Below are 15,245 nucleotides of genomic sequence, written 5' to 3' on the forward strand. Positions count from 1 at the left end.
AGTTTACAACTAAATTAAAGGAGAGGAAGGAAGCACCAGAAGGAAGATTTCATCCAGTTTGTCAGTGTAAGCTCCTAGCTATTCAGAATTATTCCCTTGTTTTTGTGGGGGTTTTATGATCTTTGCTGTGATTTAAGGAGGAAAGTACATAGGATTTCTTCTGTGTTATTTTCTCTTCTGTATGTGTGTGCTTCCTTCCTTATTGTTCATTTACAACGCTTGTTTAGTGAACACACAACAGTGGCAATGTTTAGTAGCAGTGAAAGGTTTTAATTGTAGTCATCCAAGACGATGACGAGCATAAACCATTCTATGTGAATTATGTTACAGCAGAGAATATAAGTGAAGAATAATGAGGAAGCAAACAGAAAATATTTGCTGGAGGGGAAAATTGGAGACAGACCAGGTTCCAGTTTTCAGAGGTATTTTTTTTTTCCTTCAGCTGTATACCAGCCATGCTACAAATATACCCAAGAGCAGGAATTAACTGCTTAAGAAGATCATGCTAATGGGGATAATTTTAAAGCATCAGAAGCTATGCTGTTTGTTTCGACACCTGTAAAAGAGGTGTCATTTGGGGGGATACGATAGTATATCCACTGAAGTAAATCTTCATGCAGACATCTGACAGTCACGAATATGTGGTATACATAAATAAACAATTACTATGTAACTGTATTCTTATGGAAATTACCATATTGCAGAGAATATCTTTTTAAAAAATGTTGAAGTTATCAAAAGCACATCACTCACTGCGCTGCTTAGTTTCTTCTTGGATATTGAGGCAACACTTAAAATCTCAGTATTTCTAATGTTATCTGTGGGCAAGGCTCCTGGTATCCAAGTGACCGAGTCCATCATCTATCAGCTTTTGAACATCATGGGTAATTTTTCACTTTAATATCAAGTTATAGGCCTGAATTTAATTTAGACTACTCATGTGAGCAAGTTTATTCAGTGTGGGCTTCAGTTAATAGATGAACCAGGATTACAGAATTGATTTGCATAGAAATTAGAATTGATCAAAACTAAAGTATTGATTATTTCAAGTTGAAAAACACTCTCTTCAACCTTGCGTTCTCACAGAGCAGCTCCTAACTGATTAGCTTTTGTCGTTATATAAATGATAACATAATAAATGTATGTAGGCAGGGTGGACTTTGCTGATCATCTTGAGCATTGTAGAATGGATAATGACTTTGAATCAGAACTCTCCATTAAATGCTATGACATATATGATATATATAACCTTATGGTATATTCCAATACCACTTCTAACTTTATTTGGGAATGAATAATGTTTGATCTTCTGTTTCACATTAAAAATGTAATCCACTTTTTCATTTAAATATAGAATTAAAAATAGTCCTCCCACTTAGTTTGGTTGTTTGGAGGGTTTTTTTTGTGGTCAGATTAATTTATTTATTACAAGTGTCTTATAGTGCTTTCCTACATTAAATTGCATTGAGTTTTGTTCCTGCTAATGCTTCCAATTCTTTATCTCTAATGATAAAATACTCCTCTTCCCTTGTCTCCTCTTTTTCCCTGTTAAATGCTATTTATTTAAAGAACTCATGAACAATGTCATTTCTTTGAGAGTTATGAGAACAAAGTTTAATTCTCGGCTATACTACATGATCCCTTTATGACACTGAACAGGTTAGTCAGGCTCTATGTATACTTTTCCCTATCTATAAAAGACAGATAATAACACTTTCTTAACTGGCAAATCTTAACAATGAAAGTATTAAAGGTTATGTATACTTGTGCTGAGGTATAGCCAGAACTTTTAAATAGATACAATTTTTGAGGTAGGCTGGGAGACATTTCATTCCTTTTATTTTATTACTAACCTCTGAAAAAGTTTTCTTTTTGTTCCCTCAAAAATGTGTGTGTTTTCAGAATTTGCTGCGAGTGTCATAGCTGATCATAGGTATTGGAGATCCAATTATGAAGTTGTCTGATTTTAGAAACTTCAGAATTCTAGAGTCAATTTTTAGCTATTTAGTCTTCATGTCAGGGAAGTCTGCATTGATGGATACCTTGTTGGAATCCAATAACCTGAGTATTATTTTTATTTTCTTATGGAACCTGAAGATAGTAGGGAGAAGATAAGTTCATCAGTATTTATTTTCCTACAAACTACTCTTTTCTTTGGTTTATTAAGGTAGGTGATTTCTTTCTTTTTTTTTTTTTTTTTTTTTTTTGGTGCCTTTTGAGCTACATTCAGGTCATCTAGCTTGCCAGTAATTTGAATACCAACAAACTGGGTCTTTCTGACAGTCTGAGCTTGACAGGCTGTTCTAAGTCCCTCCACTGAATTGTTGGTCTGTCATGTTATTTCTCCTAGTAATGGTATAAGAGTTGATAGCAACCTGAATACCTAAAAATAGATGGAGAGAATAGGCCTTAGAATTTGTAGCTGGTATTTTATCATCTTGGCTCCCTCTGCCATTGCATGGTGGAATGTGATAGCTTAAAATAACTGAGTGCCATTTTTGTGCCAAAAATATAAAATGTCATTCAGTATTACAGTATCCATTTCAGCTATGGACACTCCTAACACTTCCTCCAGCAGCTTTCCTAGCACAGCTAATTCCAAAGACTGTCAGAAATAAAACTCTTGCAGCTGACCAGATGTATCCAATGGGGAAAGACAAATTTATTAAATGGGGAGAGACATTGTTCTCCATCTGCATCCATGTGTTCAATTCTTCTAGACTATACGCCTGGCGTATGATCTTGTATGGTCCTTACAACACCTGCTTTGTCTTTCCACCACAAGTCAGGTACTGAGTAAAAAGATAAAATCTGCCTTGCCATCTTATACTTTCTTCATAGCCATGGGCCAATTCTTGTTATAATAAGTATTCATGCATATAATGAATATACAGTAGATTTGATGAGCTAGAGCCTTCTGTTTCAGATGGTGTTTCAGCAAGTTGTTTCGCTGCTGTAACACAAGCAGAATGTTTCCTTGTTTTGACAGAATGTGCATCACTACCATAGATTTAACATGCCTATCCTGAAAAATATATCACGTTGTAGAATTACTTCACAGAAAGCCAACCGGCAATTTTAACAAGCTAGAAGATATGGGACTGTATCTTCCTTCATTTACTGGTTTTTCTGAGCTACAATGTTGTTCATCTCTGGGCAAAACCCAGATGAGTGCTTCTCATCAGCTTTATCATTCTGATAATGATCAGATAGGGGAACTGGAGGTGTAAAACCAAACATCTGTATTGCAAGCCTCATTTTAAATCAGGTAGAGGGATTGTTTTAGCTGATAAAGTATCTCACATCCTGATTCCTCTTTATTCTTCCTGTACCTTCCACGAGAGCCTTTTGAGCTGCTCAGATCTCTGCTGTCACTCTGGTCAGATGGATAGCACACTTGCTAATGTCGCAGATACAGCGTCTGCAGTGGAGGGTGTAGCTAGTGACATGGAAAGGGAGCTAAATTTTTGCTGCTACGGTGGGACAGGTTTTTTGAACACTTTTATACAGTTCTCTGGCGTTTGAGAGGCTTGACTGAGCTCTTGATAGGTTGAGTTTATAGGCAGTTACTAGTTGCAAAGGCTTTGTAGTTTGTCTAAACTTTTCTTTTTCCTCTTGGGGATGCACTGATACCTCTTATAACTGTCAGACACTTTAGTTTTACCTAGTGAAATAGTGAGGATGGGAAATGGTGAACTAAGTACTATACAGCATGTATTTTATTGTGAGAAATAATTAGTGGGTAAGAAAGTTGGGCTGTCTTAAATTTTTATGCATGTTAAAACAAAAAGAATTGCTAGACAACAATGAAAAATAACATTTAGATGGCCCTGTAGCCTGTTTGATACCTTTTCCTCAGGTAGTTTCACCAGGCCCAAGTGTCTCACTTCATCCTTTCTTCCCTCATTTCAACTGTTTTGGAAGTGCCGAGAGCATCTTATTTGATTTAATAAATATTTTGTCATAGGTAGACTGTTTGCTGAGCTGCTGTTCTCTTAGGTATATGCTTATGACATATATAAGCCTGTTAGTGGTGATTTTTCTTCATATTCTCTTGTGTTTTGTATTTTTGTAGAGCAGAACAGAAACATTACATTGTTGTAAAGTTTGGATGGTGACTGACTCGCTTCACTTTTCATCCTTCTGAGCTGAAATTTTCTGGTTTCATTTTTTGTTCAAGTGTGGCAGATAGTGCAATTATGCATTTTACACTTTGTACTCCTGAGGTAATGTTATGGATCTTGATTCTGCCCTGAATTTGGATCCAGTGCTACCCTGGGCTGGATATTTGGGTTGTCAGAAGTGTTTGAAGGGTGGCAGGATGGTCATTTCATCTCATAAAAGTGTATGGAAAAAACAGTGACATAAAACACAGGACAGAGGCAAGAAATTATTCATTAAGGGTGGACAAATTGTGTTTCAAAAGACAAGCTAACTGCTTTCCAGAGCGATAATACAGCAAGTTGCTGAGCAGTCTGGCTAGAATCCAGAAAAACATTTAATTGTGTGCTTAATTTTAAATATTCAAGTAGTACTTTAGCTGTACAGGGAAAATCCATGTGTATAAGTAAAACAGAATAGAGTCTTCACACCATTAAGCTCTAAATCTTGCTCCATTTTCCTGAATTTTCCTCCACAGCTTCCAAAGTTATGATTCCACTTTGGAATGATCTTGTATTTCATAGCACACATCTTCTCAACTGTGTGTGACCCGCAATTTCAGATGGCTTCTATCGAGGATCTTTCAGGACATTCATATACAGCATCCTCAGAATTAAGTTTACGAACACTAGAGTAGCAGTAGAATATTGTTCTCTCTGACAACAAATCAGTTCTCTGTCCTCAGTGCACCAGGTTTCAACTTTTCATTGCAGGAAAAGAAGGCAGTAGGAGAGGGCTGTTCACTTAGAAGAAAACTTCTGTTGATAAATGAATATGTACATTAGCAATTAACTGCTATATGATGGTTAGGAAAATGCACAGAAAAGTTTTAAATAATAAGATGAGTTCAGGAAAATGTTTCTGAAAGACCTTAAGGCCAAATTCTAATTAGCAAATGACAAAATTGTTCAGAAAATAAGACTAGTACTGTAAGAATCTCACCATAGTCAAAGATTACCATCAACAAAAACGCTTAATTATCCACTGCATATAATAACTCCCTTGTGGTGTTATATGATAAGTATAAAGGGCATTGAAGTCAGAATTACCCTGAAAGTCTTTGGCCTGAAAAGCAGGAGCAGTGAAAGATGATAGAACAATGAAAACAGTTTGAAACACGTTGCATCTTTTCAGTAACTTCTCTTTACGCACCCTGTAAATAACAAAGCAGAAAAACAATGAAAAATTCTGTGGGCTGGAGTTTCTTCTCTTTTACACGAGCTTAATTGTGTTTCACTGTTCTATTCCTGATTTTCATTAATACTAGCAAGAATGAAGTCAAGGCTTACTGCTTCTTAAGCTGCTCAGTACAGATCCATGCAATTCTTTGAAAACAACAGGAACAAAGCAATCTTTGGGTAACATAATACAATCCCTGAACTTTGATCTCAATCAAGGCAATCTAGAAAGAAACAATAATGTCATAACTCTTTTAAAGCTTGCAACACTGAAAAATAAAGCTGCTATCAGAAACCTACCCACAGAACGCTGAGAAATAATTCTCCTGACCTACAGTACTGCTCCATATGTTGTATATACTAAAGAGAAAAACTGTGTTTTATTTGTACCTACAGCTCCCACCAATTATAGCTAGAGTTGTTGGCTCTCTGTGTGTTTTCATTGACACAGATGGGTAAAAACAGATACAGCGTGTAAGATAGAGCGTATTATAACTCTGAGCTCTCACACTACACCATAGACATGATTTAAATTCCTTTATACCTTTTTAGCTTGAAAAGTTCTCAGAGAAATAGCCTTAATGATTAGGGTCTGTGTAAACTAAAACTTAAAGCTTTTGTGTTAGCATTCATGCTTGAAGACACAGCAAAAAGAACAAAAGTAATCCCTTGGGGCTAAAGAGATATTTAATACTGGTCTAAGCTTTTCATGGGGATACAGACCCTGCTCATTATGGGGAAGTGGATCAAGACATTTTGTCTCATCAAGATGACCAATAAGTGACAATGTACTTGCCGTGCAAAGGTCTTGTTTCTGCTGGAGTTGCACTGGTTTAAGTGGCAAAACTAAGATTTCTTTGTCCCCTACTCCTCTACCACTTGATGTTCCTCCACAATCCTCATTACCCCACGCTGCCATGTGTGCAGCCAGACGAGTCATGGGCAAACGCTCTGGACGAGGAACTGGCTGTTGCTTGGTTACAGTTTTTCTCAGCTGCCTTGGAAAGTGCTGTGAAAGGAGGATAGCTTCAACCTGACAGCAATTACAGGAGAGGCAGGCCCCAGCTTTCGTTTTAGAAACCAAATATACAAATGGTCCTTCCTTTGCAGTCAGTATTTCATTATGGCTTGAACAGGCTTCCCGTGGTACAACAGCTGAGTTGTAAGGTAACAGAACTGAGATGCTGAGGTTTTGTGTCAACAGCAATCCCCTTCACTTCCAAACTCTGAGCTAGTTTTAAATATAAAAAGAGATTCTGGAAGCAACTGAGGAATAGGTTTGGATTTGAGTGACCAGTGCTCTTCAAAGAGATGGTTTTAGTCAATTCAGCTTCTGTCATGTGTCTCTAGAAGTTTTGTGAATGAGAACCTCATGCCCTCGATCTTACTCCTCTCTTTGTTTCTGGTAGGATTTCACATAGTAATTACTGTAAGCAAAAAGCTCGGGAAAGCAAAACAGGACTCACATTGGTAACTACCTGCAGTGCCAAAAATCACACTTCCTGATAGACAAACCTACAGTAATAACCGATTTTAAAATTACAAGAACGATCACCATATATCAGCAACCACAGGAGATTTTTCTAATTTTACAACTGGCTTTAAGGTTTTTGTTAATTTCGATCTCTCTTAGATTTTCTGTTCACTACAACTGAAAAATGGTGTTTAATGGCCTTTTTGAATCTTGCTAATGAAGTCTTCAAAATATGTAATAGCCACCCTAAATATAAGTGAAATTATTACTTTAAATTTGCAAACACAATGATCCTGATAGGTGTGAAGGCAGGTAATGTTACGTGCATGTGACGCAAGTCTTTGTTGCTGAGAAAAGTTGTACCTTTGAATCACAGGATGTGGGAGATGAAGGGTGCAATGCTTTGAGAAGCAATTTTCCAAAACATATGCTTTCAGCTTAAAAACCTTGTATTAAGTGGTATCCAGAGTAAATGTCAGGAGAGCGTGAAAGAATGTGTGTGGACAAAATGCTTATGAAAATTAGGTAAAATTGCGATAACTTTGAGCAATTATTCCACACTGAAGTCCTGAAATTTCTGTTCCATGCAAATCTGCAGATCAGTTCACAGATCTAGAGGGGATTCTAGAGGGGAGACATAGAAACTTCAGATGTGATACAAAATAAGAAGTAACAATCAGAGAAATACTGTGCTTTGGGGCAGGGCTCAGATGACATCCCATACTTTTTGCTATGTTTGAGGAGATAATGTGAGTACTATTTTAATATTAATCATAATATTTATAGCTAAGATATCTAAAGTGATTGGCTCATAAACAAACCAGAAATTATATGACAGTGTTTCAATTTAAGAATACATTCTTGGGAGATCAGAACTAGTTCTTATTGATTTAAAAAACAGGAGTGAAACAACCCAAAATTCATGATGCATGTAATTTGCCATGCATACTTTGGCAGGCTCCGACTAATTGCTACATGTTCTCTGCAGAATAAATACCAGTTTTGGTAGGGTAGCACTGAAGATGTAGTATGACTCCTGTTTGTAAGGGCTCTTCTAGGTGTCATTATGAAACTGCTGATTAGCTGTGGGGAACTGGCTAGGGGTGATACTGCTGCATTCCCTCTGTTTCCATTAGCTTTAGCTGGAGTAGAGGTGATCCAGGCTGAACCAGACCAGGCTTTTTTCTCTGTGGCACAGGAGGGCTGCTTCTCCAGGCAAATGTTCTGTCCATGGAGGTACACTTCATTTCCAATGCATATTTACATATACTTGCTAATGTTTATCTAAAATTACAAACTCAAGGTAATCTCTGTGATGGGACACACCTATGTGTTTTATTTCTTTATTTATACCGCATTAGGCAAAACAGAAAAGTGAGTGCTTCCCATGAGACTTTTTTAGCATAATTGAGGACACTGGGATCTTTATAAAATTAGCTTAGACATTCTGCCGATTGCTCTGTCCTCCTTGTAGCTTTGAGTGCTAATAACACATCCATGCCATTGACAGCTGTCTTATTATCTTTAAATGGCAGTCCCTGGACTTATTTACTGAAATAGGTTAAAACCGAATGTTGAGGCTCAACTATTACTTGTTTGCCATTAATGTTTATCAGTGCTCTTTGCATTTGAACCGACAAAAGGAAGATTGTGAGAGGCAATAACTGTGCTGATCCTGCTCAATGCAACATAATTGCAGGGTCAGACTTAACATAGTTTATATCAGTTTGTTCATAAAGCTGAAAATGCTTTTAGGAGTCCACAGTAGCACTGCAGTAAGGCAGTTGACCTGCCAACCAGTAGAGATGAAAAGGCCATCCCAGCCCATGTGCTTCAAGAGCACTTAACAAAAAATCCCTTTTTTGTATGTGTATGAATGTGTGGATATTTTTGTGCACTGAAAAAATCAGTTTCCATGAAGAGTTCTCAGAAAGTACCTTATATAATAAAATTTCAAGCATTAAAACAGACATATAGACACCAACCCTCCAATGGACTGTCTTCTCTGAAGTTGTCTCTGATTCTGTCCACAGACAATGCAATACTATTATTAGAAAAACAAAGGGGGAAAAAAAAAAAGAGGGTGAAAAAACCCAAGAGAATTCAATGATGAATTCTAAAATCAACTTCTTCCCTGCCCTGTTCTCCCCCCATCAGACAATGAATTGTTTAATGAAAAGATCTGAAGGCAGACAAAACTTGATACAAAGGAGGGTGTCTGCTGGGGTCTGTTACCACAATCTCTTTTTTTTTTTTTTTTTTTTTTTTTTAAGCAGATTGAAACCCAAAATAGCCATATTATTTGTCAGAGTTTATAGGAGCAGAAATTTGCGGGGGCAGGAAAAGCAGTCTTTGTAATGAAAGATCAACTAACTTTCTTTGGGGTTTTTAAACTGCAAGACATGGGGAAGGTAATAGTACAACATGAGTAAGTGGGATAGCAAGTATATTCTAAAGGAATCATTAACTGTAGAGCTTTCTTACATCTTCTGTAATATATACATGCGTAAGTGCATATCTGTGTATGTCAGGCACTCATATTGCACATATTCTCATCACTAGTGAGTTTTGCTTTTACAGCACAACCCATGCTTCCCATTTGTAGAATTTTTATTCCCCATAACTACATGTTTCAGCAAGAAGAGATCTGAGCCTCTGTTTGGCAATGAAGCTGGTTCGCCTCTCCTCTGAGAGCCATGCAAAATGTCACACCTGGGTTTGTTGATGGTCAGGTAAAACCTGACAGGGTTAGTGAGTAAAGTCTGTGGTGCCAAACTGGTGGTAGCAATAGTGTATTGGTGGAAGAAGGTCCAACTGCTGTTCCAGAATCCCTTTTAGTCAATGTCTTCTGTGTGTGAAGAACGTGGTCTCGCAGATCTCTTCATTAAGTGAACACAGAGCATGTTTTGTGTGTTGAGCAAGGCTTAAAGTGTCACGTTTCTGTGGTGGTGCCTATTAGTACAAGTAAGATGGGAAGTAAGGAATCCAGGCCTCTCTGAATTTTTTCTATTTAAAAAAATCAATTAATTGTTGATTATTAGTGATTATTCATATTGATTATCAATTATCAATAAATCAAGTATTGCTTTGGCACAGCTTTTTTCTTTCTGAAGACTATGCAAAGTCCTTTTCCACACTGAGATGTCACTCTTTGCTAGTGTCTCTGCTTTGTAGCAAAGCAATAACCTCAAGTTTTCCTGTGGCTACACAATATTTGGCTGTGCATCTTTCTATCTAGTATCACTTTCTTTGTTTTAGAGAAATAATTTTTTGAGATTGCCAGAAATAACCACTAATCAAACAGCATTTACCACTTCCATTAGATTGAAAGTGGTTACAGTCACCTTCTCCTGAATTACTGAGCTAAGAGGTCACAAGTAACAAATACAATAAAAAGCCATTTGCTTTAGGGCTATTAGCACATTTTGGATATAATTATAAAATTTTTCGAATATTCCTAGGGATTTACTTCAGTAGCATACACATGCATTTGAACTTCAGCAATGGAAAATTAGAGGTAACTTCTGTTTGTTTGGCTTGTTTCTATAGTAATAAGGGTAATTATTAATAAACAGAACACTTTGTTCTGATAAGTCACATTAGGAGAGCCTCTGAAATAAAAAGCAATGCTGGAAGAGTACAGTCACTCTCCATGTTACTCAGTTAAATTTCTAAATGATAATATATCCTCTAGTCCATTAGCAGAGTGTTGTACAGCCCTCACCTTCTTTTAGAACCATTGTCATCAGTGGAGCTACACTGGATTACATCACTTAAAGATATCACTAGCTTGTTTTAAATACACTGGAAGATATTTTGACCTAGATAATTTCACCTGCTTTTACTGTGTATTGATATTAGAGGTCTATTATTAGAAGTCTAGAAGTATTAGATCTCTAGGTAGATCAAATTTTGTGAAAATAAGAAAGATGTAAAAATGTCCTTTTATTTTGGTTGGGGTTTTTTTGGTTTTTTTTTGTTTGTTTGTTTGGTTTTTTTTTTGTTTTGTTTTGTTTTGTTTTTTTTTTTTTTTTTCCAGTTTGCTTTATTTAACATAAATTGTTCTCTACATTCCTATTATTGAGAAGATAGATAGAAACTTACTAGTTAACTATGTGAAATTCAGAAACATTTATTAAAAGCAGGTGACAGTCTGTTAGCAGGTACCGGCACACATCTTGCTTAAAATCTGGAACTGGAGAGATGTACTAGGTTTGCTCAGAGGTGTGGCAAAGCCACAGCTCCTCCAGTGATGTGGCGCTGTCTCTTATTCTCCATCAGGTTACTCATTTTGATGGCCAGACAGCTTTATCCACTTGTCCAGTGGATCTAAACAAGGGTTTAATTTACATTTTAGAAGACTGTATCCCACAGTGTAGTTTCTGTCTTTGTTTTCTCTACCACCAGCTTTAGCACTGCTATTTGTGTTGTCACAGCCTTGCATTAGAAGAGCATGGTTTTATCGTCATCTTTCCTTGAGGACAACCATACGTATTGTGGGAAGTCTGCAGGACAGAAATAAAAGCTTCTTAAAGTCCAGAGAAATTAACAAAGTCTCAAGAAGTACGGTTGTTCTCTGGAGTCAAGGTGTACCAGTGTAAATTGCTGCCTGAATTCAGGCATTTGAATGGTTTACTGTACAAAACTAGGTCCTGCAAACATGGGAGGCAGATTTAACTGGGGGGTGTGTGTGTGGGTGTGGGTGTGTGTCTGCTTTGAAACTGGCTTATACATCAGTAACAGAATTTTTAATTTGTTTGATCATTTATAGCTGCTTACATAATATCAAGGACACTGATACTAAATTGACAAGTCTGTTTATCAGGCTGGTAAACAGGAACATTTTTTCCTCTGAAACTGTTGCAGTTTTAAGTAAGTTCATTGATACAACATTTCTATGCCAAATTCTCAGCTGTAGACTCTAGTTCTGCTGAAGAGAATGAATCTGTGCCAGTTTACAGAGGTGTCTGAGATTTTGGTCCCATGAGTCCATTTTTAGATTCACGTTTTGACTATTATTGTATTTTAAAGTGTAAGACAGAATAAGGAAAAATGTATTATGTGGCATTTTCTTCTACTCTGTTAAAATGATCCCAGTATAATGGAAACAGGAAAAAAAATTCACTTGCTTAGGCAGTTCCCAAAATTGCAGTTCTGCAGAAAGGAGGGAAGTGAGTAGTTATATATAAAAACATTGGTAAATTGTCAGGCAAAGTAGCGTACATGGAAGAAGAAAAGCAATTGGGCATATCTGCACAGCTTTGCCAATTAATCTATATTTGTGGGCAATGTGCATGCATAACTCCTTTGGTAATAGTGCAAAAGCTTCTGTTTGCATGGTCATATGTGTGGTCTGGCAAAAATCGGGTGGGGTTTGGATAACTTTTGCTTTGCATTGTTCTCACTTGACTGTACTTAACTGTGCACACATCAAAAACCTCACTCTTTAATAGAAAAATGACTTTGAAAGATACACAGTCATCTTTCTTGGATATATATGAAGATGAAGATAATGTCAAGCAGTTTGATATATTCACTTATGAATAATTCATCCCACTGCAAACAGTTATTTATTATTATTATTATTATTAATTATGTGTGTATAGCTGGAAAAGACAGGAAGGCTGTGACCACTGCTTCATAAGAGATGCTTAATGTTAAGAATTTGGTTATACCAAGATGTGTGATGTGAAAAGGAAGACAGACAGTGATAAATAGATCAGAGGACACAAAGGCTTTAATAATGCTGATGGGGAGAAATATCATTTGTTTGAGATGATAGCCTTGGGAGTACAGGCTGCTACTAGTTCACTTGCCAGGAGTTTAGCTCTTTGCTGCTTTCTGTGAGCTCTGGGTATTCAGAGCAGGCATGCCTACATTAGAGCACATTCTTCCTTGCTCTGCAAAACAGTCTTGATGTGGATGTGGGATCTGAATTATGCAAGCATGTTACAGTAAAGGGCAAGAGGTGTTGTCCAGTTTAGACCAGACATCCAGAAGAATGTGCATGGGCAGCTGGCCTGCTGTATTCTTGATATCACATTATTTAACTCTCTAGGACAAAAAAACAAAAAAAAACAACAACAAAAAAAAAAAAAAAAAAAAAAAAAAACAATCAACCAACCAAAAAAACCCACAAGCAAACAAAATGTTTGGAAGCAGAAAACAAGGAGGCAAAGAGGAGCTTCACAGCAATAAGCTAATCTCAGACAGCATTTCATTTCATATCCCCCATGTAATTCAGAGATGTCAGAAAATCCTGATTGAAATGACATCAAATATAATGTTTGTGATTTATTTCTAGTTTAAGTCAAAGAAAATCTTTGCCTTTCAAGGTAGAACAAAATAAAGACTTAATAACAATTAATCTCCACAAAGATACATATAATACCTATTTTCTGTGGTTTGAGTTTTAGGAAAATGTGTAAGAAAATAAACTGACCTTAGTGCTGGTGAAAAATTATTAGTCTGGGATTCTTCATTATGCAGTAAAAATGTGATAAAGGACTTGCCCTTTGGGAATTTTATATATATATATATATAATGCATAAGAATAATTGAAAACTTTTGCAAATGGAACTAAGAATCAATAAGATATTCTATATGGGTTTGTCATTTTTTATCGGCTTTTAATACTCTCCTAGGCATTAGAATACTCTGTGTCCTTTAGGTAGGATGCTGACTGTAACCATAATGCTAACAGTCTGTATGGACTAGCATGACCTGCTGCAACCTCACTTGGGTGCAGACTCACAACCTGGAGAGCATGAAAGACACAGCCTGACAGCACGGGCCGCTGCTCAGGAAACGCTCTTACGGTCGGTCACCTGTGACCAGAGTTAGACAGACTTGTACACTGAAAAGTTAATTCAGTCACTCCTACTTTCCTTTTCTTCCACTTCAGTTCGGTAGGAGTGGCAGCTGGTTATACAGTTACTCAAACGCTCGGAAGCGTACTGAGACCAGCACAACTCACACATGCCCCACTTCTGCGCTGCATCATTCTTTACTCTGAGAGGACCCCCAAAGGCTCTGCTTTGGACAGAGGCACCTCTCCTTGTACATACAGACAGGAAAAATATCTGTGCCTGGGTTAAGTTTTTAGATAAGTGAATTTGAGTTGTTACTGACTAGACCCTATGCTATGGTTTTCAGGCTTATGTACAAAATATTATTTAATGCTGTCTATCCCAGTCATTATAAAGATGTGTTAAGTTGGACTAAAATCAACTGTGGTTCTCTAGGTTTTCTATTTAAAATTAATTCTGCATTCCAAATTTAGTAATTCAGTGCTGTGGATAGGTTGTGGCTTTTCTTCAACCCCCTTTTTTGGTGTTTTTTGGTTTTGTTTTGTTTGTTTTTTGTTTTGGGTTTTTTTTTTTTTTTTTAATTAACCATATTTGAGGAATCAAAATTTAGCAGTGAGTGTACTAAATTTTCCCTTTACATAAGGGTAGTATTTAGGCTTGCATCTGAAAACGTTCCAGCTACTAAATGGATGAAAGCTTACAAGTTGTTTCAATCTATCAGTAGGAAAAATAATAGTTTTGCTTCTCAACAATCTAGGTGTTGAAACCATCTCCAGATTCATTAAAACATACCATGGAAATTATTTTCTAGTGGGAGATATAGTGAATGTGCGAGGCATTTTTACAATATACAGGAAGCTATAAATTTTTAGAGAGCTTTTATTATTATTTCTGTGCTGTAAGTCATATTTTCCTATATGTCATAGAGGTTTGAAAACTTAGAATGCTCTGTAATACTCAGAAAAAAATTAAGTCATTACATCTTAAATTCAGATAACAAAAGAAAGGCAGTTTTTGTGCAGGATGTTTACTAGTTCTGCTTATTTCAATGGGCCTAGGCCAAGGGCAAACAGTTATAAAACTGTAGCTGTGTAAAACATCCTTTACTGTTTGAGTGCACACAAACAATAACAGAACTCGTCTGAAAGTGATGGCTGATGGGATTCAAGGTGAAAATGTCCTTAGTAAGAATGCATTTTACATAGTAAGACATCCATCTTTTGTTTTGTTCTAAAAGCTCTGCATATATTTTTGCTTTGGCAACATGGTCACTGAATTTTTTTTTTTTTTTGCTGCAGAAATATTTAAACATATGTGCAGTAGAACATTGAATAAAAAGTGTGTCCTAAAAAATAAGCATTAATTTCAGTATCTGTAACTCTCTTCCATAACTAATGTTCTAGCCAATAAAAATACAATAGAGTAACTCATGCAAAATATGCAGAATAAGAAGGGTTTGTGAGGATAGTCATGAGGAACTGCAGCCTCCCTGGTCAGCAGTGGCTGATATGATGTATGCCTCTGAGTTGTGCATGCAGCTCTAAGTCCAACCTTGATTAAGTAAGTATGAAATAGAGGGGAACGTATTTCCTACGAGTAACAAAAGACAGCCACCAACCAAAT

At 36.6% G+C, this 15,245-nt stretch overlaps 1 protein-coding gene across 1 annotated transcript in view; it reads left to right on the forward strand.

Annotated features, from left to right (window-relative positions):
- The first annotated feature begins 403 nt into the window (after positions 1-403).
- The window catches only part of CDH4 (cadherin 4), a 553,545-nt gene continuing 538,703 nt past the window's right edge, over positions 404-15,245 (forward strand). The window contains exon 1 of the mRNA XM_033010416.2: positions 404-422. The gene's annotated coding sequence lies outside the window, so the exon portion shown is untranslated. The remainder of the gene's footprint in view (positions 423-15,245) is intronic.

The sequence above is a fragment of the Tyto alba genome, unplaced genomic scaffold (genome assembly GCF_018691265.1).
Source record: "Tyto alba isolate M040663 unplaced genomic scaffold, T.alba_DEE_v4.0 Super-Scaffold_33, whole genome shotgun sequence".
Lineage (NCBI taxonomy): Eukaryota > Metazoa > Chordata > Aves > Strigiformes > Tytonidae > Tyto > Tyto alba.